Source organism: Pipistrellus hanaki (assembly GCF_964339955.1).
Source record: "Pipistrellus hanaki genome assembly, chromosome: 7".
In the NCBI taxonomy this organism is placed as follows: Eukaryota; Metazoa; Chordata; class Mammalia; order Chiroptera; family Vespertilionidae; genus Pipistrellus; species Pipistrellus hanaki.
The window spans coordinates 3,438,640-3,463,667 of record NC_140509.1 but is presented as its reverse complement, the minus strand read 5'-3'; the positions used below and the strand labels follow the sequence as shown (position 1 = coordinate 3,463,667).

The following is a 25,028-nucleotide window of genomic DNA, read 5'->3' as shown; positions in this document are numbered from 1 at the left end:
GGTGTGCAGGAGGCAGCTGATCGATGTTTTTCTCTCATCGACGTTTCTAGCTCTCTATCTCTCTCCTTTCCTCTCTGTAAAAAAAAAAAAAAAAAAAAAAAAAAAAAAAAAAAAAAAAAAAAATTAATAAAATATATTAATAAAAAAAGAAGTGTTATGTTTTCTTGATGTAGTATCCCCTTTATCATTATAAAGTGTCCCGTCTTTGTCTCTTATTATTTTTGTTATCTTGAAATCTATTTTGCCAGATATAAGTATGCTTTTTTGTTGATGGTATTTGCTTGAACAATAATTTTCCACCCTTTCACTTTGCAGTTTAGATGTATTTTTGAAGTCAGCATACGGTTGGGTTGTTGTTGTTGTTGTTGTTGTTGTTCTGCTGCTCTGTGTGTCTTTATTCATGAATTCAGTCCATTTATATTTGGGATAATTTTTATATGTGAGGATTCCCCGCAGCCATTTTATCCTTTATTTTCTGGTAGCTTCGGGCCTCCATTGATTCCAGTAGGTGGCACTTGTATCACAGGATTTTTCCCTCTGTCAAACCCCAAAGCCGACCTCTGCCGGGACATACAGCTGCACTGCTTTGGGGTGGGGTTTGTTTTGCCCTCCCAACAATCGTGGCCCCAGACCTCCACGGGGGTCTCCTGCACCCTAGCAGGATCAGTCACAGAGGGAAACAGCAATTCAGCTGCAATTGCTCTTTGTCTGCAAATAATATGCTCCTGGACCCAACAGAAGGGTGACAGGAGGTGAGTTTGGAGAGTCCGAGGGGTGGCAGGCCTCCTTGGCTCCATCTCTTTGTCTGAAGCACACCCGCCGGCGTGGACAGCCCCGGCAGACCGCCGCACTGCGCCGGGCCAGGCCTCTTCCTGGCTCTGCCGCCGTCCCGCCCCCGCTGGTGCTGGTGCCGGTCCTCACCTGAGGGCAGCGCTGCCCCGGCCTCCTCCCCTGGGCCGAGCGGCTGTGAGCGCGGGGCTGCAGGGCGTCCGCCTCCTCCCTCCTCACCTCCCTGTTATAATAGTTCCCACTTAGCCACCTTAGATGCTTCCATGTGTGGCTATCGCAGGCATGCTGCTAGATGGGCCCGGGAATCTGTTGTGAAGTTATAGTTGATCAAATTGTAAAAGTTTCAGGGGGAGAAACCAACGTGCCTCTCACACCACCATTCCTCTGGCATCCTGAGCAGCAAACTCTGTGTTGCAAAATTTGCTTATAGTTTTATAAGGGTCGGGGGAACCTTGTATGTGATGAGTTGCTTTTTCTTGCTGCTTTCAAAATCTCTTTGCATTTGACTTTTCACAGTGTGAATCTAATGTGTCTCAGCATTCCTTTTTAGGTTCAAACTGTCTGAGGTACTTAGGGCCTCGTAAACCTGCGTGTCCATTTCGCTCCCCATTTTTAGGCAATTTCCTTCAGCCATTATTGGACAAATTGACTGTCCATAACTCTGTCTGTCATCTCCTTCGGAGAGAGCCATAATATCCAATGGTTTTCCTGATGGTGTCTGATCAAGTCTGCTGTAAAGCTCCATAATTCTTTGATTTAGTCATATTTTTCAATCTAGAGTTTCTATTTTGTTTTTTATGGTTTCTATTTCCTTGTTGGAATTCTCATTTTGTTCATATAATGTTTCCCTAATTTTGTTGTTTTTGTTTTGTTTTGTTTTGTTTGTTTGTAATATATTTATTGATTTTTTTTTTTTTTTTTACAGAGAGGAAGGGAGAGAGATAGAGAGCCAGAAACACTAATGAGAGAGAAACATTGACCAGCCGCCTCCTGCACACCCCCCACCGGGGATGTGCCCGGAACCAATGTACATGTCCTTGATCAGAATCGAACCCAGGACCTTTCAGTCCACAGACCGACGCTCTACCACTGAGCCAAACCGGCTTCGGCTGTTTTTTATTGTAGTTCCCTGAACTTCTTTAAGATTATTCTGCCCATCTCCAGCCAGCATGGCTCAGTAGTTGAGCGTCAGCCTATGAATCAGAAGGTCACAGTTCAATTCCTGGTCAGAGCACAGGCCTGGATTGCAGGCTCGATCCCCAATGTGGGGCAGGCAGGAGGCAGCTGATCAATGCTCCTCTCTCATCACTGAAGTTTCTCCCTCTCCCTTACTCTCTGAAATCAATTTTAAAAGCTCTGAAGTTGAGTGGGGGAATGTACTGGCTGGACTCTGTAGCTGGATAGGCTGGGTGGCCGGGCTCTGCTTTCAAACAGGGCTGCTTGGTAGACTCCCTGGTCAGGAGGGGCTGGCAGCTGTGTCCTGTGGCTCCGTGGGGCCACTAGCAGGACGCTGTAATTGCCTGTGGTTGGGCATGGTTGTAAGGTGTGTGCCGTGGTGGTGCCTGTCACTGGTTGAAATCTCCTTCTGGGCAGGGCTGTGGTTGTGATCTAATATTGCTCCTGCCTGGGTTATTATTCCCCCCTTTGCCCTTTGCCTTCGGCCATCACCACTCTGTTGTCTATGTCTATTAGATTGTGCATAATGTCCTTTGCCTACATTTTTATGTTTCAATCAGGAATTTTTTTTTCTTTTATTCCCTTAATAGCTGCCCAATTCTATCTACCTCCCATTTCTATAACTACAGTTTGGTGTGTGCTAGTCTATTTCTCTCTTTCTTAGTCTCCCGCACTCTTTTCTGAGGTGTCCACTTCGGGGCTGGGTGCCCGCTGGGGCCACTCGAAGACACTAGAGACTCCGGAGGCTCCCGCACATTGCCCTCTCGCAGGCACCCTCCCAGCATGGAGCTTCCAACTCAGCAGCTCGTTCATTTCAGTTCCCCCGGACACGGGCCTCGGTGATGGAAAATTATCATGAAAGTCGCTATCTTACCACCTTGGCCAAATGCTACGGACTAAACCAAGTCAGAGTGTCTGTCCTCACTCAAGGGAAGTGCATTACACACAAGGGCAGGTCATTAGGGTTATCTTAAAACATGTCTATCACAGTAGATAAAAGAGGAACAGGAGAAGCTAATCCTGAGAGTAAACCGTCAGTGTATGTATATAAAACTGAAATACAGGAAATTGCATTTTGAGAATGTTATTTTGAAATACCATAATGAATTCCAGAAAGGAAAAAGACTACATGTAAGTTTCAATGATTGTCTTTCTGGAGATAAAATTTTATTGTAAATATATTTGGTAGGAAACTAATAATTTTTGCTATCGACCTATACCATGAGTCAATTTTTTTAAATTAGAAAATATGTTACTTTAATAAAACAAATGAACTTTAATAATACATCTAAGTATTTCCATTTTACGTTTGACTAAATCAAAAAGACAATAAGAGAAAACTAGTGTCCTTTTCATAAGCAAATAATTTTGTGTTTGTTTTGTTTCTGTTTTAGGTCGGCTTTCAGAATCCTTCAGTAAGTTCATTTTGAATTTTTCAAATCTGCTCATTCTGCTTATTGGAAGTAGGAATTTTTAGTTATTGAAGTTGCAACTTAAAACACTTCTTAATCACTCTAACCTAGACTTGAGAGAGAAATATTCTTCACACTTATGTTTTTATTTATAGTTTTTGTAAGTACCCACCCTTTCTGTTTCTAATCTTGAGGTAACTTTTTATGGAAATTGGGAGGCATTTGAGATTTCTGAATATGACACTTCTAGCTGTATAATCATCAATGAAGATGGTGTCAGAACAATATTAAGGTAACCGAATAAGAGCACAAAAACTCACTAAAATGACTGAGAAAGAACAGCAAAAGACAAAAGTCTATAAAAAAAAAAAAAAAAAAAAAAAAAAAAAAAACACCGAGAAAGAAGAAAAAGAATTACCTCATCAGAAAATAAAATTTTTCACATGAATGCTGGGATATTCTGACTCAACTGTGAACATTATCCACATAGTCATTATATTTTTAACACAATATTGTTATCAATTTACCAGTTTTACCAATATGCTGACTTAATCATTGATTTATAGTGATTTACCCCCCCCCCCCCAAAAAAAAATGTACTTTAGTTTGTTAAAGGACAGGTCTGAAGGCGACTTGGGGAAGGACAGAAAAGAGGCCAAGCCTACGCCATGTTAGGAAGTCTACGTACGTTACCCATTTGCTCTGGATTTTTTTGTATCAGGGTAATGTTGGCCTCGTAAAATGAGTTAAGCAGTATCTCCTCCAGTTCCATTTTTTGGAAGAGTCTGAGAAGAATCGGTATTAACTCTTAGAATGTTTGGTAGAATGTAGTAGTAAGGCCATCTGCTTCTGGCCATTTACTTTGGGGAGGTTTTTCACAACTGTTTCAATTTTGTTACTGTCAATGGGCCTATTTAGATTTTTCAGGGCTTCATAATTCAGTCTGGAAAGGTTATATAAGGCCAAGTATTTGTCCATTTCTACTAGGTTATCAAATTTGGTGGCATATAGCCTTTCACAATGTTCTTGTCATATGTTCCTTTTAATGTTGTGTCTGTTGTACTTCCTCTTATCTCATTTGTGATGTTGTTTGTCTTCTCTCTTTTCCTCAGTGTGACTAGCCAGAAGTTTGTCTATTTTGCTTAGCTTTTCAAAAACCTGCTCTTTGTTATATTAAATTTTTTGTTTTTTTCTCTTTTCTATTTCATTTCATTCTGCTCTAATTTTTATTATTTCCTTCCTTCTACTGATTTGGAGCTTTGTCTGTTCTTTATTTCTATTTAGTTACTGTAGAATGCTCTGAATATGTATGAAAGACCAACATTATCAAACTTAAAATATTTAAACCACAAATCTCCTCTCTCTCCTGCCAGGTTATTGACACATTTAGAAAGTAAAACCAATTCTGATGGACATAGAGAGGGTAATGCCCAGAAAATTAAAAAAAAAAAAAAAATAGTTCCTAAACAACGAAAGTTAGCATTCCACACATTTCTGTATCCTGTGACAGAAATAAGAATGGAGAGATTGGGAGAGAGAGAGAGGGGAGAACGGAAGCAATTATGATGGCCAAAACAGTGAGAAGTCGGGGTGTATTAAATGTTTTTAGTTTGGTTTAAGTTTCCTTTTGTATTATTTTTTAAATCTTTATTATTGAAAGTATTACAGGTGTCCCCTTTGTTCCCCATTGACCCTTCTAGCCCACCCCCACTCTCCTCCCAGCCCCAGGCCTTCACCACACTATTGTCTGTGGCCCTGGGTTATGCAAATATGCATACAAGTTCTTTGGTTGATCTCTTCCCAGCCACCCCCACCTTCCCTCTGACATTCCAGTCTGTCCCAGGCTTCTGTGTCTCTGGATCTATGCACCCCTGTGTTCCTAGCAGCACAATGTACAATAGCTGAGATCTGGGAACAGCCCACGTGCCCATCAGTGGAGTGGATAAAAAGCTGTGGTGCATTTACACCATGGAACACTCTGCAGCAGTAAAAAAAAAAAAGGATCTCTTACCCTGTGAGACAGCATGGAGGGGCGTGGAGAGCATCGTGCTGAGTGAAATAAGCCGGTCAGAGAAGGACCATATCACATGACCTCACTCATGGGTGGAATCTAATGAACAAAATAAACTGATGAGCTGTAAGGTTTTTTAACTTTGAATTCAGAGACGAGGTGAAAAACTGAAAGAAGCTATAGGCAGGCCGGCACCCCTCAAGGTCTACCAAACTGTATCTTCATAGAAACCAAAGAACTGGAGTTACTCCTACATTAACTCCGAGATGCTGCGTTCAGTACGTGTTACTACAACTGAGCAACAGGGGCGGTGAGGCACTCCCTTACAGAGAACAGCGTTCAGATTCTAAAGTTACGTAAGACTTGGGTACTGATTCCGAAAACCTAACCTTATTTATTTATTTATTTGGCTTGCTTTTAGGCATATCTTCATCATCTCTTGGTAAGTCTTTTTATTCTTAAATATGGGTTTCTCAGTGCCTTCTGAACAATTATTTGCATTTTCTATTGTCACTTCTGGATAGATTCAAATTCAGACTCAGTTGTTTCCACTCTTTTTAAATTTATTTTTTCAAGGACAATTTACATTCAATATTCTGTATTATTATAGTTTCAGGCGTTCAGCCAAGTAGCTAGAAAAACATGTGCTTTGCAGGGGGGTCCCCCTCTACTTCAAGTACCTACCTGGCCCCACACATGTGTATCATGATGCTATTGACTGGATTCCCTGCGCTGTGACCTACATCTCGTAACCACCAATTCATGCTGCTCAGTCCCATCACCTTCTCACCCACCCAGCCCTCGAAACCCCTGCGCTCTGTTCGCCTCTTTTAATTTTACGTACAGAGCGTCTCATTAGCTTATTTTGAAATGCTTAGCCATTAAAGAGTGTATTAAAAAGGAATAAAGAGTAAATTGGGAAGAATTAAAACAAAAATTCAAGACCATAGTTAATTCAAGCAAGAACTTAGGGACTACGTCAGAAGTACGTCGGCCTGAGAGAACCTCCGAATCTCTCCCCTTGAAGTTACCAGATGGCTACAGTTCAACAAAGGATGTCCTGCTCAGCACGGTAGCCTGAGTCATCCCGAGGCCTCCGAAGGTGGGCATATCCGAGTGAACAGGAGATCAAGGAGGGGAGTGACAGAGAGAAGGTGCACCCAGCCCTGTCCTCACCACGGAGGGCCCCTCCGGATGCAGTAGTAGAGACGGGCTGAAAGCAGCCCCATGGGGCAGAACAGGCTAGAGGGGCAAAGACAGCTGTTCAGCCCAGGTGACTGGAACACATTGAACTGGCCTGAGGTCGGGGGCAGACAGAAAGGGCGCAAACACTGCAGCCTCCAAAGCCCACCCTGAGCAAAACATCCCGGAGAACCGAAGTCCATTGCCCAGTGGCCCACCAGGCAGCAAATCCTCTAGGCAGGTTGCAAAAGGGCTAAACGGAAAACCTTTCCAGCCTACGTGGTCTGTATTCGTTGTGGCTAACCCCAGGAGGAGTGCAGAACCACTAATGCGCTTTCTCCTCCTCTCCTACATGCACCCCACCCTCCATGCCCACCCATCTGGCAGGGCTTGGAAAAGACAGCGGGGTGGATTCAAACCAGTCCTGTGTGCGCTGACCACCAGGGGGCAGCATGGACTATGGTGGGCATAGGTGACACAGCCCTGGCAGTGAGCGGCAATGGAGGCACTGCTGACTCCAATGGGCCCTGATGAGAGTGGATCACAGTGAGATGGTGAAGCGGGTGAGCAGGTGGTGCCAGACCAAGGTGGGTGTGACTAGCGGCAGTGGTGGGGGATGGGGCTGCTGCCCAGCTTCCAGGTACTGAGGGAGCTGGGTGGGGGCATGGTGACTAAGCGGAGGGGGGCATGCAGGGGCCTGGAGGCCCAGGTGCTTCCCAGGGCCCAGAGGTCAGCTGGGACCTGCCCTTCCACACCAGGTGCTTGCACTTTGATAGCTGGCCAGGCCTAGGGACCACACCCGTGCATGAATTTCATGCACCAGGCCTCTAGGGTTATAATATTGTACACTTGAAATTATATAATCTTATTAACCAGCTAGAGCCCCAATGCACGAAATTGGTGCATGGGTAGGGTCCCTTGCCTGGCTGGCAATCAGGGCTGATCTGTGGGCTATGGGCGGGGTGAATGGGACTCCATCTCACACCCACCTTGGCTGTCCTGGCAACGCCCATCATCAGCCCTACCCCCTGCTATCACCGCCAGTTGAGGCCTGTGGGCTGGGGGCAGCTTCTGGGTTGAGCATCTGCCCCCCTGGTGGTCAGTGCGCATCATAGCTACAGGTCATTCCGGCATTCGGTCAATTTGCATGTTAGGGTTTTATATAGATAGACTAGAGGCCTGATGCAAGAGTAGGTCTTCCTTCCCCCAGCTGCTGGTACCGGCTTCCCTCTGGAACCCGGGACCCAGGCTTCCCTCCAGCACCCGGGACCTGGGCTTCCCTAGCAGCCCGAGCTTTGTCAGAAAGGACATCTGGACAAATTAGCATATTGCACTTTTATTATTATAGATGTTATCTCAATGAATTTTTAAAAAATAACATTTTAAAGGAGAGAACTTCAGAGCTGCAATGGGAAAGCAAGATGCAGTGAGGGAGGGCACACAACGAGAGGTAGCTTATGCTTATGCTTATATGCATGCATGTTAGTCCTTTGGTTGATCTCTCTCCCTTACCCCCACCCTCCCCTACCTTCCCTCTGAGGTTTGGGCATCTGATTGATGCTTCTCTGTCTCTGGATCTGTTTTTGTTCATCAGTTTGTGTTGTTCATTAGAATCCACAAATGAGTGAGATCGTGTGATATTTATCTTTCTCTGACTGACTTACTTCACTCAGCATAATGCTCTCCAGCTCCATCCATGCTGTTACAAATGATAGGAATTCCTTCCTTTTTACCGCAGCTCAGTATTCCATTGTGTAGATGTACCAAAGTTTTTTAATCCACTCACTTGCTGATGGGCACTTAGGCTGATTCCAAATCTTAGCTATCGTAAATTGTGCTGCTATGAACATAGAGGTGCACATATCCTTTCTGATTGGTGTTTGTAGTTTTTGGGGGTATATTCCTAGAAGTGGGATTAGTGGGTCATTTGGGAGTTCCATTTTCAGTTTTTTGAGGAAACTCCATACTGTTTTCCATAATGGCTGCCCCAGACTGCATTCCCACCAGCAGTGTACGAGGGTTCCTCTATCTCTGAATCCTGGACAGCACTTGTCACTTGTTGATTTGTTGGTGATAGCCATTCTGACAGATGTGAGATGGTACCTCATTGTCATTTTAATTTGCATCTCTCAGATGATTAGTGACTTTGAGCATGTTTTCATATGTCTCTTGACCTTCCTTATGTCTTCTTTCAAAAAGTATCTATTTAGGTCTGTTGCCCATTTTTTGATTGGGTTGTTTGTCTTCTTTTAAGTTGTATGAGTTCCCTGTAGATATTGGAGATGAAACCCTTATCAGAGATAACATTGGCAAATATGTTCTCCCATGCAGTGGGTTTTCTTGTTTTGCTGATGGTTTCTTTTGCTGTGCAGAAGCTTTTTATTTTGATGTAGTCCCATTTGTTTATTTTCTCTTTAGTTTCCATTGCCCTTGGAGTTGTGTCGGTAAAGAAATATCTGAGATTTTGCTGTCTGCGGATTCCTCTAATATTTTTATGGATTCCCATCTTATGTTAAAGTCCTTTATCCATTTTGAGTTCATTTTTGTGTATGGTGTAAGTTGGTGCTCTAGTTTATTTATTTATTTTTATTTTTTGCATGTATCTGACCAAATTTCCCAGCACCTTTTATTGAAGAGACTGTCTTGACTCCATTGTTCTTGCCTCCTTTGTCAAATATTAATTGAGCATAGTGGTTTGGGTCGATTTCTGTGTTCTCTGTTCAATTCCATTGCTCTATATGTCTGTTCTTGTGCCAGTACCAGGCAGTTTTGAGAACAGCGGCTTTGTAATACATCTTGATATCTGGTATTGAGATCCCAGCTACTTTGTCTTCTTTCTCAGGATCACTGCAGCTATTCAGGGTCTTTTTTTATCCCAGATAAATTTTTGGCAAGTTTTTTTTAGTTCTGTGAAATATGCTGTTGGTATTTTAATAGGGATTGCATTGAATCTATAGAATGCTTTAGGTTGTATGGATATTTTAATGATGTTGATTCTACCAATCCATGAACACGGTATGTTCTTTCAATAAATAAAAAAATAAAATTTCACTCTCTTCTCCTTTTTTTTTCACCTTCATCCAAATCCCATTTCTTTCACAAGTATATGCAACTACTCTTACTAATGTTTGTCCTGAAATATTCTTTATCACTAAATAACCTATAGCATTTATTTTTATGTGTTTAATTTCATCAACTATATCTCATTCTTTCCTTTTTGCACTTAATATCTCTAAAGATCTATCCATGTTGCTATATGTACATCCCATATGTTGCTTCCAGCTCTGTAGAGTATAATGGAGAATGCATTTCTCACATTTCCATTCTCCTGGTAGTAAACACACTAATGTCACAGATACATTGTAATTGAACATTCCCATATGTGTCCTTATCGACCCAAGTTAAAATTCCTTGAAAAAGAAAATTACTTTCTAAAATAATTCCCTGCGATATATGTTCAAGCAAGTGTATGTCTAGCTCATACAATATATGCTAGATGATTTCCACAACTGCTGTACAATTTACAATCTCACCTCAACACATGGCTGTCAGCCCACATTCCTACCAACAACTTGTATCGTGCCGTTCGGATGTAAGAAGGGGATATCAATGTTGCTTTACATTCCTCTTCTCTGGTCCCAACAGGTTAACATACTTGTTAACCATTCAGTTTTCCTGTTGGTGAGCTTGAATCCATCAATTTCTACCCTTCTAATGGATTTATTGTCTTTTGCTTATTGACTTTCAGATACTACTCACACATCTCAATTGTTTTCCAGCCTTTAGATATTGCAAATAAATTCTCACAGTTTGTCATTACCTCTAAAATCTGTCTATTGTGCGCTTCATTGAGCAGAAACCCTAAAATTTTATTTATTCACACCTATCAATTTCTCACATTGTAGTTTGGCTTACGGAGGTTAGAGTTCTGACCCAAGCTTTCTCCCATTGCTCTTATATTGCTTTTACCTTGCACTTTTTTTCTTTAATGTACCTAGCAGTCCCCTCCCTTCCCACTTACCATACTCTGTCCTCTACCTGTCCTCCGCTTTCCAATACAATCAGGCTGCCCTCCAAGTTATGTCAGCTTCTTAGAGAGACTGAGAGAAAGGGGAGTAAGAGCGGCACCTCCTCCTTTGAATTCCTAAAGCACCTTGTTCACACTTCTCTCAGAGTGACTACTGCACTGATGCAGTCATTTGGTAATGTGGCTGATGCCTTTTGTAGACTATTGAATTCTTCAGTCAGCTCAGCGTTCCATCTTGAATTATACTACCAACACCTCGTATGGTGACTAGAACATATAGATGCTCAATGAGCATCTGTGGAAAGTAGATCATTCTCCTCTCTCATTTCTGGGAGGGGGGGGGGAGATTGGAAAAAGGTTGAATTACGTGAAGAGTCTACCGTATAACAAACCTGGATTCCAGTTTCAGGTCTACCATTTAAAGAAAATGACAGCATGAATCACAGAAACAAAGTCAAAGAGCTCAGATGCATACTGAGATGATGGAGCCAAAAGATGGATAAGTACTTTTTTAAAGCAAGACTAGGTCCTAAGATGCTGGCGCTGCCAATTCTTAGCTGTGTGGCCTTGAGTAATCTCTGTGCTCAGAACCTAAGGATGGGGTTGTGAGGATTCAATAATATGAATCAGCCTTTTCGGCGGGCACCGGTGGGGATGCAGCACTTTGGCCGCCTCTGGAGAAGGGAGAGGCGGCCTCCAGGCGCCCGATGCCGGGAAGAAGGGGCGGGGCGTGCTCGGACCCCGCCTCGGCGGTAAAGCGGAAGCCCTGCCCAGCGGAGCCGGGGACCCCGCGGAGGCCGCGCTGCCCTGGCAGCGGGAGCATCCTCACCCCCTAACGATGCCATCCCTTCCTGGTCGGAATGCCAGGGCGGGGTCTGCACGGGCATCTTCAGGAGCCGGTCACGCGGCCCTGTCACCACACGCTCTGTGATGCGCGCTTCCAGTCCTCTGTGAAGAAGGCGAGCCTGCGCTGCCCCTTCTGTCGTCGCCGTGTCTTCGTGGACCCGGCATCACACGCGAAGAAATTCTCTCATCAATAAGGAACTGTAGGAGATCACTCAGAAACACTGCCCAAAGGAATGCAAACTGAGAGTCTCTGGGCCAGAATTAGAAGAGACCGTGGTGACTGTCAGCCAGTTCACCTGGTAAGTAAACCTGGAGAACCGAGAAGAGACTATGAAGAGGAGATAAGCCAGGTGGAGGCAGAGCGACGGGCCAGCGAGGAAGAAGAGAACGAAGCCAGTGGAGAGTACATACAGAGATTATTGGCAGAGGAGGAGGAGGAAGAAAGAGACAGGCAGAAAAAAGGAAAAGAGAAATGGAAGAACAGCTGAAAAGTGATGGAGAACTGGCAAGAAAGCTAAGCATTAATGTTAAAACTTCTGTGAGGAAAAAGTCTTTGCTTCTCCCAAGAATTCCAGAAAATCTGATCCAGTCACAAGCAAGTTGCAAAAGAAAGGTAAAAATAAACAAACAAATGCTGGAGATAGTCACAAGTATGTGTCATCTAAATCTAAGTTTGGGTCAGCATCTCAGTCTGAAGCTGTACAAGAAGGCAAAAGGAACTCCGCGACTAAAGGAACTGACGGTAGCAATGTGAAAAGCCCCATGTGGCAAGACCAACACTTTCTCCACAAATATGCCTTAAAGCTCAAGAACAAAGTGCAAAGTCTTCATCAGAGTCACCTGTGCCTCAGTTATGAGCCAGTGATACAGATGGTGCCTTGGAGGAGAAATCAAAATGAGCCAAACAATCATGATAAAGAATTAAGTGCCATAAATCGTGAGACCTGACGCCAGAGCCCCCTGCCCTAGAGAAGCTGCAGTTAAGCCTTGCGGCAAAACAGAGAGTGGATGTGCTCTATCATATATGTCACAGATGATTGGAAATAACACAGTTGAGACAGAAAATGAGGAGTCTTGCCTACTGATCGGTGAAGAAGGTATTTGCAAAAGAAAAAATCAGGAGTCCTCTTCTGAAGCAGTCAGGGATCCATGCTTTTCTACAAAAAGAAGGAAAATGTCCTCCGAATCTTCCTCAGACCAAGAGGAAACGGAAACCAGCTTTACTCAAAAACTGTTAGGTTTGGAACAGCTGCTTTTTGAGAGACGTAAGCAAGAAGAACAGGACAGGTGGTTAGCACCACAGATTCAAAAGGAGGGGGACAGAGAACAAATGAAGCCGAACAGACAGAAAGGATCCCCAGATGGATATTTACATCTACGCCCTCACCCCCAGACAAATTGCTAAATGGGCAAAGGAAGAAATCCAAAAATAGGACTGTAAAAAGACAAGCTGATATAGAGCATTCAAACCCTCAAAGAGGCCCAAAACTGAAAATTGCCAACCTTCTTTTAAGACCCAGTTGAGACATTCAGTTAATGTTAATGGAAGAAAGATGCCAAATTCTGCTAGAGATAGTTGTAATGTATCTAAAAGTGTTGATTCCCTACAGCCTAGTAAGTCACAGAAGAGTATTTTTCAGATGTTTCAGAGATGCACAAAGTAATGTGTGGGTAAAGGAAGAGTGTTTTAGAAACTGGTAAAGCTGGATTTGATGCTTCATCTGCTTGCAGGCACACTCATTGCCTCTAAGTGAAGGACTGTGAGATCACAAGAGAGGGATATACAAATGACTTCTGCCAAAGTCAGTGATAACCCAGAGTCTCAGTTCTTTATGAATAACTGTGATAGGTAAGTTTGACAATCCTTTAGGTAATGGCATAAAAATGCCTGGGCCAGCTCCCAAGGAACCTTCAGGTGCCATTCTCTTTCCTCAGAAATGCATGTTTTATGTGTGGCCTTTGCTCACCTTTTTGTTCTGACTAGTGATCAAAGCAAGATTATACTATACCAAATTGTTAAGGAATTGGGTTTAAAATCTAAATTTATTGCTGTTTTGCCATGTATTTATAGATCACGTGAAATCTTCCACAACACTAAAGTTATCTAATCTTTATAATTAAGCATTATAACATTTTCTTTTATTTAAAATGGATTAAAAGCATGTGATAACAGAAAAGTCAGAGTTTTCTGGAAAACTTGGATTATCAAATGTGCCCTTAATCAGGAATTGAATCCAAGAGCCTTCGGGGCCCAGGCTGACTCTCTAACCACTGGGAACACCAGTCAGGGCGGAAACTCATCTCTTGATGCAAAAGGAGTTAGTTGGTGTGAGACTGAACAGAGTGAACTGATCGTTTGGATGATCAGAAACTGGGTCCAGGATGGAGTAGCAGAGCATTCTTCCTTATTCTTTCTTTGCTAAATGACACAGAAAACATTTACCTGAAATTCTGGAAATTCACATTTCTGCTACTCTAGGGGGGAAATGGAAATTTACTGTAGGAGAGTTAAATTATAATGTACTATGTTGTAGAACCTGAGACATAAATAACCATGTGTTTATTTCCTTATTTGCATTGATAGTGATTTTTATTTGTGTTTATGGACAGAAATAGTGTGGTACTTGGGTTGGCCCTCTCAAAGTTAGATCAGAGGCTGTGATTCCATTTTGTGGAAGTTAACTTAAAGAATGTTAACCCATATTTCATTAATATGAACAACTTTGAGCAGTGGACAAGTTTTAATAGCATTTCTGATGATACTTAGTTATTCATCCTTTTAAGGTAAAAATAAAATGTCTTACAGCAAAAGTCTAGCTTTAATTTGTTAATATTTTTATACATTTTTGAAAAAATTTTCCTCCAGACATTGTACTGAAATTCTGTTAATCTTGATGCCATCTATTCCAATATTATTATAATTAATTAGGGGTAGAATTATGTTGCTGATTTAAAATTTACTTTTGTCCTTTCTAAGAAAATAAAAGTGATTGCTTTCTGAGTAATGATTGTGCTGAAATGAAATGTCGTCAGAAACTAATAAAATTTGTCAAAAATATAAAATAATAATATGAATCACACAAAGCTCTTAGACTAGTGCTTGCACATGGTAATTTATCAATCTAAATGATCTGATATTAGTTAGTGGTATAATTAAGCCTAAACAAAGTTCCTGTAAGTATTTTCACAAACCGCATCATACTCACTTGCATATGTTTTCTTTCAGAAATGCATTCAACAACCAGAGGTAAGCTTTGCATAAGTTAACTAATGCCCTTTACTTCTTAATTTCTGCAAACTCTCTTAAGTTAAACTTTTCAAGTGTAAGATCTCTTAATTTATTGAGTTGCTGAAAATGTTTTAGATATTTAACTGCTCTTATTTACAGAAAGAATATATTGAGAATATACTTATTCTTAAGTAATTCCACAGATGACCAAAGACCAGAACAAGAAGTAGACAATTTTATTTTTAACACTTTATTGTTGAAAGCATTACGTATGTAAGTTCCCCTGCCACCTACAAAAAATACATTGAGAATTACATCAATTCTTTTTTCAATATGTTAGAATATTTTTACTAAGAAGTACTTAAAGAAACAGGGTGGAGTCAAGATCCAGACACAGGTAAAAGGAAATAAATTTCTTTGAAAGGAAACTATTCCCAGTCAGCGTGGATCTATGAACCAGGAGGTCACAGTTTGATTCTGTCAGGGCGCATGCCCAGGTAGCAGGCTTGATCCTCGGTGTGGGGCGTGCAGGAGGCAGTCGATCAATGATTGTCATCATTGATGTTTCTACCTCTTTCCCTCTCCCTTCCTCTCTGAAATAAATAAAATACATATATTTTAAAAATTAAAATCATTTTTAAAAAGGAAGCTATGAGAAGAAAAAATATATCTTGTGCACAGTTGTTGAAAAATTGAACAATAAATTATGAAGGCAACAAGCAATGGCATTAAGATATATAAAGAAAAAGTCCTAAAACCAACTATAGATCACTAGACAACCAAAAAGAAAAAGAATTTAGAGCAAGCATACAATCTCTGTCCTATTTGAAACTCTTATATAAATCAAAAATTATTTCAAAATAATCAATTTAGGAAAACACACAGTGAGAAAGAAACAAAGCATTGGGAAACGTCTATTGTTTGGAGTGATATGAAAAATTCAAATACTTATGCATTTCTGGTAAGAGTCTTAATTGTGGCAAATGGGTCACAGCTGACTGTTTAAAAATGTGTGTGTGTGTGTGTGTGTTTAACAAATTATATTAATATAAGTAAGGTATAATACACACTTTATAAAAATAATAAAATACACACTATTTTTATTGTAAAGAGGTCCAATAAATCGATTAAAATCTCTTTAACCTCATTAGTAATCAATAAAATGACAATTAAAATTATGCCTTAACTGGTTTGGTTCAGCAGTTAGAGCATCAGGTTTCAGAATAGAAGGTCCCAGGTTCAATTCCAATCAAGCGCACATGTCCAGGTTGCAGACTCAATCCCCAGTGGGGGGCATGCAGGAGGCAGCTGATCAATGATTATCTTTCATCATTTCTATCTCTCTCTCCTTCTCCCTTCCTCTCTGAAATCAGTAAAAATATATATTTTTTAAATTATAATAGCACTGGCCATTGGCTCAGTTGGCTGGAGCATTGTCCCATGCGCCAAAAGGTTTAGGGTTCAATTCTCAGTCAGCACACATACCTAGGCTGAGGATTCCATCCCTGGTCAGGGGTGCATACAGGAGACAACTGATTGATGTTTCTCTCTCACATCAATGTATCTCTCTCTCTCTCTCTCTCTCTCTCTCTCTCTCTCTCTCTCTCTCTCTCTCTCTCTCTCTCTCTCTCTCTCTCTCTCTCCCCCCTTCCTCTCCCTAAAATCACTAAACATACCTTCAGGTGAGGATTAAAACTAAATTTTAAAAATAAAAATTAAAGTAAATTGCCAGTATATACTCACCAGATTGACAAAAAAAAAATTTTAATATGGCAAAACTGCTGGCAAGGAACCCTCACTGCTAATGGTTAAAGTAATTGGTGTAACTGTTTTGAGAACAGTTTGTAACCATCTAGTAGAATATGCACATATTTTACAACCCAGCAACTCCACTTAGAAAATGCTGTAGAGCACATGTGTCAAACACAAGGCCCGCGGGCCAAATCCAGCCCGCCAGGCCTTGCAATGTGGCCCGCACCGCGCTGTCATCACTGCACTCCGATGTCAGTTTATGACATTGTCAGTTTATGACTGTTCAGTAAACCATTCGGCCCGCGATTTAGGCTGGATTTTAGATTTTGGCCCCTTCTCTGATTGAGTTCGACACCCCTACTGTAGAGAAATGTATCTACTGACCGACGCTCTATCTACTGAGCCAAACTGGTTTCGGCACCAATGTTAATTTTTAACAAAACAAATAGATAGAATAACATTGTCCTGGTGATAGTTACTAAAAACTTTTATATTAATAGTAAACAAGACTTCCCATCCTGAAAAGTTTATTCAAAGTTGGAATTTAGCATGGATATTCTAGAGATATTTAAAACATCTACATTTTAGAAACCTATTAGAAATAGAAAGGATGAAGATGGGATGAAGCAGAATTCAAGAAAACAAATGGAATAAATATAAAGGAAGGGAATTTTATACACTGATCATTCTACCTGCCCTAGAAAGGTTTCCCTATAAATAGATAGAGAACAAATTGAAAGACAGAATAAGTTCAATTTATCAAACGGTCCAATCTTGGTCAGCTAGAGGAGCTGCCATAACAAAATACCATAGACTAGGTGATTAAACAATAAGGACTTATTTTCTTGCAGTTCTAGGGACTGGGAATTTGAGATCAGGGTGCCAGCACAGTGGAGTTCTGGTGAGGACTCTCCTCCGGGCTTGCAGACAGTTGCCTTCTCATTGGTAGGAAGAACAGAGACACAAAAAGGGCTGGAGGATCTTTGCAGCTGTTGAGAATCTGGAGGACTAACTCAGCTGCAAAGACCTTCCGTGGGTCTCAACCACATGTGGGCTATCCAGCCCAGAACACTGGTGCCATCTGGAGCCTGAACAACATGTAGAGCCTGAATAACATCAGGCTGTGAAAATCAGCAGGATTCTGTCCACAGGACAAACTGAGTCTGCCTTCTTAAAGGGCCAACACATAAAATCTGGTTCACAGGCCCGCACCCTGGGTGCTAGCAAGGGACAGCAGCTCAGAGCAGACAGGAGTCATACAGGAAGAAATGGGGTTGTGGGGCTTTGAAAAGAAGGTTATAGGGACATCTGCCAGGGTCCCTGTGCTGAATCTCTCTCCCACACTGCCCACAGACAACCTTTCCTAAGTCAGCACTCTCCACAATGCCACATCAGCCTGGGAAAAAGCATTAGCTCTACCCTATGCATTCCCTGTGGCCCCACCCCGATGTGCCCTGCTGAGGAGTCAGCTGGCTGTTGCCATCGTGGGCCCATGGTACAGACTATCTTGGAAGGCTCTCAAGGAGGGCCACCTGTGTGCACAGCTCTCCCTCCAAATGGCCAAATCTTAATCTGTTTTAGCCTGACTAACTCTACTGGTTTCACCCTGATGACTGCCTGAAAACCTGCCCCCACACACACATACACACACACACACACACACACACCCACACATACACACACACCAAGGTCTGCAAGCCCCAGGTGGGTGGTGGGTGACCTTCACCCTGAGACTCTTACTGAGTGGCCTCAGACTGAGTTTGAATGTCTTTCAAGATGAACTACTCACCTCTACGTGGTGACTCACTAAGAACTCACCTCATACAACTCATGTGCCACTAGAGGTTCTTTTAGTGACTGGGCCTCACAGGCATCTTTCAGGCAGAGGAGGGTCTCAGGGTCACTTGTACCCCAGGCTCAGTAATGGTGGAAGCTGACCTTGGGGTGCAGCTTGCCCCCCCACCCCATGCTCACACAGGCTCAGAAGAGTCAGCCAAACACTGTGGATCACTTTGTAGCTACTAACAAGTAGCCCAGGGCTCGTCACAGGCAGCATCTGACATTGAACTGCACTGGAGTCCTATCCCAAGAGGCCCCAGAACAAACTCACTCAGTGGCAGGCTTCAGACCACATCAAAGCACAGCCCAAAGGGTGTGCTCCACAAGCAGTACACCAAAAGGGTGGATTTGGCAATTCCACGTCATGGAAGTCAGGCCCACATGGCGGCTCATACACTGTGGTCAGGTCAGTCCTCATAGTCATCCAGCCTGAGGATGAGACAAGAGCAATAAAAACTCAACTGTAAAGAGAGAGCTCCCATACACCACACAAGGACATTCCTGGAGAACCCAAGACAGGTGATTAGGAAACTATGCCACTGAGCTCCGTGGGACACCTACTACATGAGGCCACCTTACCAGGATTGGAGGACAAGCATATTCACCTAATACACAGAAACAAACAGAGGACAAGCCAAAATGAGGAGACAGAGAAGCATGCCTGCAATGAAAAAATAAAATAACAGGATAAATATCCAGAAGAAGAAAAAAAACTAAATGAAATGGCAAGCAATCTACCAGATACTGTGGTTATAAAGATGCTCAAGGAACTTAGGGGGAGAATGGATGAACTCAGTGAGAACTTAAACAAAGATATAGGAAACATAAAAATGAAAGTAGAAAACATAAGAAAAGAATCAGTCACATATGAAGAATAAATATCCTATCTAATAAAAGAGTAATATGCAAATTAACCATCACTCCATAACAAAAATGGCGGCCCTCATAGCCACAAGATGGTGGCACCCAGTCCTCTCAGCCTCGCTGCTGGAGTGTCTGGGCCTGTCCACCCGAGGGGGTGGATCCAGCCTTCCTGCTCCCCCGGTGCTGCAGTGTCTGGACCCCTCAGCCCCTCACAGACCAAGAGGCGGGCAGACAGAGCCTGGACATGCTTGAGGTAACCAAGCGGCGAGGCTGGATCCTCCATAGGAGGGGGCAGATACAGCCTTCCGGCTCCACTGGTCCTGCATCTGTTGGGTTGGGGCCTTCAGACCCATGCCTGGGTTCACAGGGACCAGGTGGCAAAGCTGGATCTGCCCCCAGACACAGCAGACAGAGCCTGGAAAGCAGGGCGTGGGGGCTTTCTTAGCGCATTGGCAGCAGGGAAGCCCCAGGCCCAGCAGACAGAGCCCAGACAGCAGGGCTTGGGGCTTCCTTAGTAAGGTGGTGGTGGGAACACCCTCAGGCCCCACAGACAGAACCAGGACAACAGGGCATAGGGGCTTCCTTAGTGTGTCAGTGTCGGCAAAGCCCCCAGGCCTGGCTGGCAAAGCACACTGCAGGGCATGGGGGCTTCCTTCCCATGGCGCATGGCAAGGCGGGCAGAGAGCAGAGAGCAGGGCATGGGGGCTTCATCTCCATGGCTGCAGCAAAACCTCCAGGCCCCGCAGAGAACAGAGAACCACAGGGAGTGAGCCTAAGCCACAGTAGGACATCCCCTGAGAGGTCCTGAATTGTAGAGGGTGCAGGTTGAGCTGAGGGACCCCTGTGCACAAAATTCATGCACCGAGCCTCTAGTCTGAAATAATATACTGGAAGGAATTCAAAGAAGATTAGATGAATTAGATGATCAAGTCAGTTATTTGGAAGTCAAGGTAGCAGAAAACACCCAATCAGGCCAGAAAAAGAAAAAAAAATTTTAATAAGAATAGTTTAAGGGATTTATGGGACAATATAAAGCATAACAACATCTGTGTCACAGAAGTACCAGAAGCAGAAGAGAGAGATGAAGAGAATGAGAACCTATTGGAAGAAATGATGACCCAAAAATTCCCTAACCTGGTGAAGGAAAAAGACTCACAAGACCAGGAAGTGCAGAGAGTCCCAAACAAGATGAACTCAAAGAGGCCAACACCAAGACACATCATAATTAAAATGACAAAGGTTAAAGAGAAAGATAGAATCTGAAAAGCAGCTAGAGAAAGACTATTACCTGAAAGAGTGCTTCCACACGACTATCAGCTGATTTCTCAACAGAAACATTTCAGGCCAGAAAGGACTGGCATGAAATATTCAAAGTAACAAAAAGCAAGGACCTACAACCAAGACTACTCTACACACAAGGCTATCTTTTAAAATTGAAGGAGAGAATTCCAAAATGGTGGAAGCTACACTGACATTATCCCAGGACCAAACTGGAAATAAAACTAAAATACAGAAACCCCACACCTCCTCCTGAAAAATCAACTGAAGACTACCTGCAGAGAGCCCTGATAGCCAAGGATGGAAAGTGGAGAACGCATAGAGCCTGGTAGGAAGTGTGGAGGCACAAAAGGACTGGCCAGGCTCAACAGAGAGAAGCTGAAGTTCTGGCCGGACATATCAGCTATGAGGGTTCCCACTGGAACTCTGAGCGGGGCTCCACAGCCCTGAGCACTAGAACTGAGAAAGGTGCCCACAGAACATCTGGCTGCGAAGAGCAGCAGGGTTACTATCTTCCAGGGAGAGATGGCTGGAAATGCAAGCCCCCTCTTAAAGGGCCAATGCACAAAATTGTGTGTGCAGCCACTCACCTGGCAGATGGAGAGCTATGTGAGAAGAGGCCAGGTTTGAGGCTTTGAGGATAGAACTTACAGGGCAACCACCCCAATTTCCTGTGCTGAGTCATCCCCTCATACTTCAGAGGACATCTTTCTTCAGTGAATCTTTGCTACACAGGCATTTCTGCATGGGGGAAAGGCAGTTGCAACACCCTATTAGAAAGCATCTCACCCATTCTGTGGTAGATAGCCTGGGGCTGGTCAAGGCTGACAACAATCAGACTACAGGCAGAGGCAGATCTCTGGGGGCTTTGAGTCTTTACCTGATTTTTGTCTTGGTCCAAGGCTAGAAAAAGCAGACCCTAGTGCACATCAAAGGCACCCAGCCCCAGCAGAGAGAGCCACAAGCTGTAGATTGCTAATAGTTCCAAACAAGGTACTTAGAGTAAGTTAAAATAACATCTGACATTGTCTTGCACTAGAGTTTGGAACTTGAAGCACATCTACTAATACACAGATACAAACACAAGCAAGCAGCCAAAACAGGGAGACAAAAGAACAAGTCCAAAATGAAAGAACAAGAGAGTTTTCCAGAAGGGATAGATGAAATGGAGATAAGAAATTTATCTGAACTCTATAATTCAGAGTAATGATGGAAAAGATTCTCAACAACAGAAGAAAAGATACACGAGGTCCTCGGGTTATGTCAGAGATACGCTCCTACAGCATGATGTAGCGTGATTTTTCCCATAAGTCAGAAGCCACATATATAAGCTCCTATGTCACTCACATAGAGCACATACACAGCAGGAATGCAGTGAAACAGTAAAAAAAAAAAATAAAAGAAAGATGAAAATCCCTGATCTTTACTTGTGGTAAATACAGTAAATTAAAAAATTAAAAAAATTAAAAAACATAAAGCACACATATGTACATACATTGAAATGATGGAACTTTTTTTTATAAATGGGAGATGGCAACGTAACCACAAAATGACATATATATAGTCCAATATAACCTGAGGACTGCCTGTATAGAAGAATGACAGCACTGATAATACGGTGGAAGAAATACACAGCAGATTAGAGGAAGCTGAGAATCAGATCAGTGAATTAGAAGACAGTATCAGAAAAAAATCAATCAGAGAATCAAAAAGAAGAAAACAATTCAAAAGCAGAAGGACAGCTTAAGGGAGCGGTACAGAAACTGAGAAACATAACAATATTCACATCACTGGTATGCCAGAAGGGGAAGAAAGTGAGCAAGGGACAGAGAACATGTTTGAAGAAATAATGGCAGAAGACTTCCCTGGCCTGTTAAAGGAAAGGGAGGCACAGAGAGTCCCAAGCAAAAAGAACTCAAAGAGGCCCACACCCAGACATATCATAATTAAAATGCAAAAAAATTAAAAACAGAGTCAAAAAGGTGCAAGAGAAAAGTAAACTGACACCCACAAAGAAGTTCCCAAAAGGCTGTCAGCTGATTTTTCACCAGAAACTCTATAGGTCAGAAGAGAATGGCATGAAGTATTCAAGGTAATGAAAAGCATAGATCTGAAACCAAGACTATTATATCCAGCAAGGCTATCATTCAAAATAAATGGTGAAATAAAGAGCTTTCTAGGGGGGAAAAAAAAGGCTAAAGGAGTTTATCACCAGAAACTAGCACCCAAGAACTGATAAAGGGACTGCTGTAATGAGAATAAAGGGAGAGAAAAATATAGGCATAAAAAATTCTAATGGCAATAATTAAGTACCTAAAAATAATAAACTTAAATGTAAATTGATTAAATGCTCCAATCAAAAGACTTAGGGTAGCTGAATGGATACAAAAACATGACCCATATATATGCTATCTACAAGAGACCCATCTCAAAACAAAAGAGTAACACAGGATGAGAGTGAATAGATAGAGAATAATTTTCCATGCAAATGAAAATGGAAAAAAAAAAAAAAAAAAAAGCTGGGGTAACAATACTGGTATATGACAAAATAGACTTCCAAGTGAAAGCCATCAGAAGGGACAATAAAGGTCTATATAATACTAAAAGGATGGATCCAACAAGGAGATATGGCCCTGGTAATTATATATGCACCTAATACAGGAGCACATAAATATTAAAAAAAAAAAAAAAAAAAAAAAAAAAACTCGTAGAGGACTTTAAGGGAGAGATCGACAACAATACAGTCATAGTAGGAGACTTCCCTGGATAGATCTTCCAGACAAAAAATTTATAAGGAAACAGTTACTCTAAATGACACACTGGATCAGATGGATTTAACTGACATTTATAGAACATTTCATCCCAAATGGAGTAATATAAAGAACTTCCCAGATAAGCCGAAACCGGTTTGGCTCAGTGGATAGAGCATCGGTCTGTGGACTGAAGGGTCCCAGGTTCGATTCCAGTCAAGGGCATGTACCTTGGTTGCGGGCACATCCCCAATAGGGGGTGTGCAGGAGGCAGCTGGTCGATGATTCTGTCTCATCGATGTTTCTAGCTATCTATTCCTCTCCCTTCCTCTCTGTGAAAAATCAATAAAATATATTAAATTAAAAAAAAGAACTTCCCAGATAAGACAAAGCTAAACGAGTTCATTACCACCAAATCAGTAGTTTTACTAGAAATGTTAAAGAGACTTATTTAAGAAGGAGGAGAAGGACAGGAGAAATAGAAAGACAAAAAAGAGAGAAACTTACTCAGAGGAAAAAAAAACAATAATACATACTTATCAATAATCACTTTAAATGCATATGGAATAAATGCTCCAATCAAAAGACATAGGGTAGCTTCATGGATAAGGAAACAAGATCCAAATACACTGAGTGGCCAGGTTATTATGATCTCTGAACGCATAATAATCTGGCCACTCAGTGTGTATCCTATATAATAAAAGGCTAATATGCAAGTTGTCCCCTCGACCAGTTCGACCAGCAGGCAAGCCGGCCAACAGCCCATGTCCCCTCCCCCTGGACAGGCTGGCCAGAACCACCACCACCCCTTGCACAACTTCATGCACTGGGCCTCTAATAAATAAATAAATAAATATATATATATATATTGATATATATATTGATATATTGATATATATATATATACACACTGTGTTTCCCCGAAAATAAGACATCCTCCGAAAATAAGACCTAGAGCACACATGTCAAACACAAGGCCCTCGGGCCAAATTCGGCCCGCCAGGCCTTGCAATGTGGCCCGCACCGCGCTGTCATCACTGCACTCCCCTGCGTTCCATCACAATGACGCGCGGTGACATAGGAGGCTTGTGATCTCGCCGGCCGTCTTGCCGGCCACCGTACTTGCTATCTATTACGCATGCGCATAGATAACAAGTCACAAGAGATTCAGGAGGCGTGACCTATAGTCCGGCATCCGATGTGGTTGTGCGGGTGGCAGAGCAGAGGAGAGAGTGAGTGTGCGGGCATAAAAAATACACAGCAGAAGCTGCCAGTTCCTGGCATAAAGTGCAGGCATAAAAATCGCAACAGAATCTGCTATCTGTACCCAGCCAGGCATTTATTGACTGACTTTTTTTTTCTCCACTCCATCTGCCAAATCAAGCTATCCCTGTGCAGTTTTCAACTTTTTCCTTCTAACGCAGATTTCCAATAAACTACATCTTTTACTGCCAATATTGATCCCAAAATGTCCAGGAAAAGAAAAGTTGACGGTGAAGGCAGACAATTTAATGACAAATGGGAAAATGAATACATGTTTGTGCTTAAAGAGGGCAAACCAGTGTGTATATTGTGTTATGAGACAGTGTCGGTGATGAAAGAGTACAATATATGTCATCATTTTGACACCAAACATAATGTTAAGTATGGCAAATATACTTTGGAGGAAAAGCATAAAATTGTTAAAGAACTAAAAGGCAAACTACAATCACAGCAGCAAATGTTTACAAAGGCTACAGCAAAAAATGATGCTGCAGTGAAAGCAAGCTTTATAGTGGCTGAAGAAATTGCCCGTACTTCAAGGTGTTTTTCAGAGGGTGCCTTTTTGAAGCAATGCATGCTAAAAGTGTGTGAGCAAGTATGCCCAGACCAG

General features: G+C 42.3%; 2 long non-coding RNA genes and 2 pseudogenes across 4 annotated transcripts in view; all 4 read left to right on the top strand.

Annotated features, from left to right (window-relative positions):
- The window catches only part of LOC311626233, a 1,185,289-nt gene that overhangs the window by 407,188 nt on the left and 753,073 nt on the right, over positions 1-25,028 (top strand). The gene's annotated exons all lie outside the window — the stretch shown is intronic.
- On the top strand, positions 580-14,694 carry LOC311626232. Its single transcript, XR_014795657.1, has 4 exons — positions 580-752; positions 3,360-3,380; positions 5,810-5,830; positions 14,670-14,694. It is a non-coding gene; the product is annotated as an uncharacterized lncRNA (long non-coding RNA).
- On the top strand, positions 7,023-12,342 carry LOC311625668 (E3 ubiquitin-protein ligase RNF168-like; annotated as a pseudogene). The gene is made up of 3 exons: positions 7,023-7,032; positions 11,412-12,210; positions 12,306-12,342. The product of its transcript is annotated as an E3 ubiquitin-protein ligase RNF168-like (transcript).
- LOC311626047 (E3 ubiquitin-protein ligase RNF168-like) lies at positions 12,389-13,113 on the top strand (annotated as a pseudogene). Its single transcript has one exon. The product of its transcript is annotated as an E3 ubiquitin-protein ligase RNF168-like (transcript).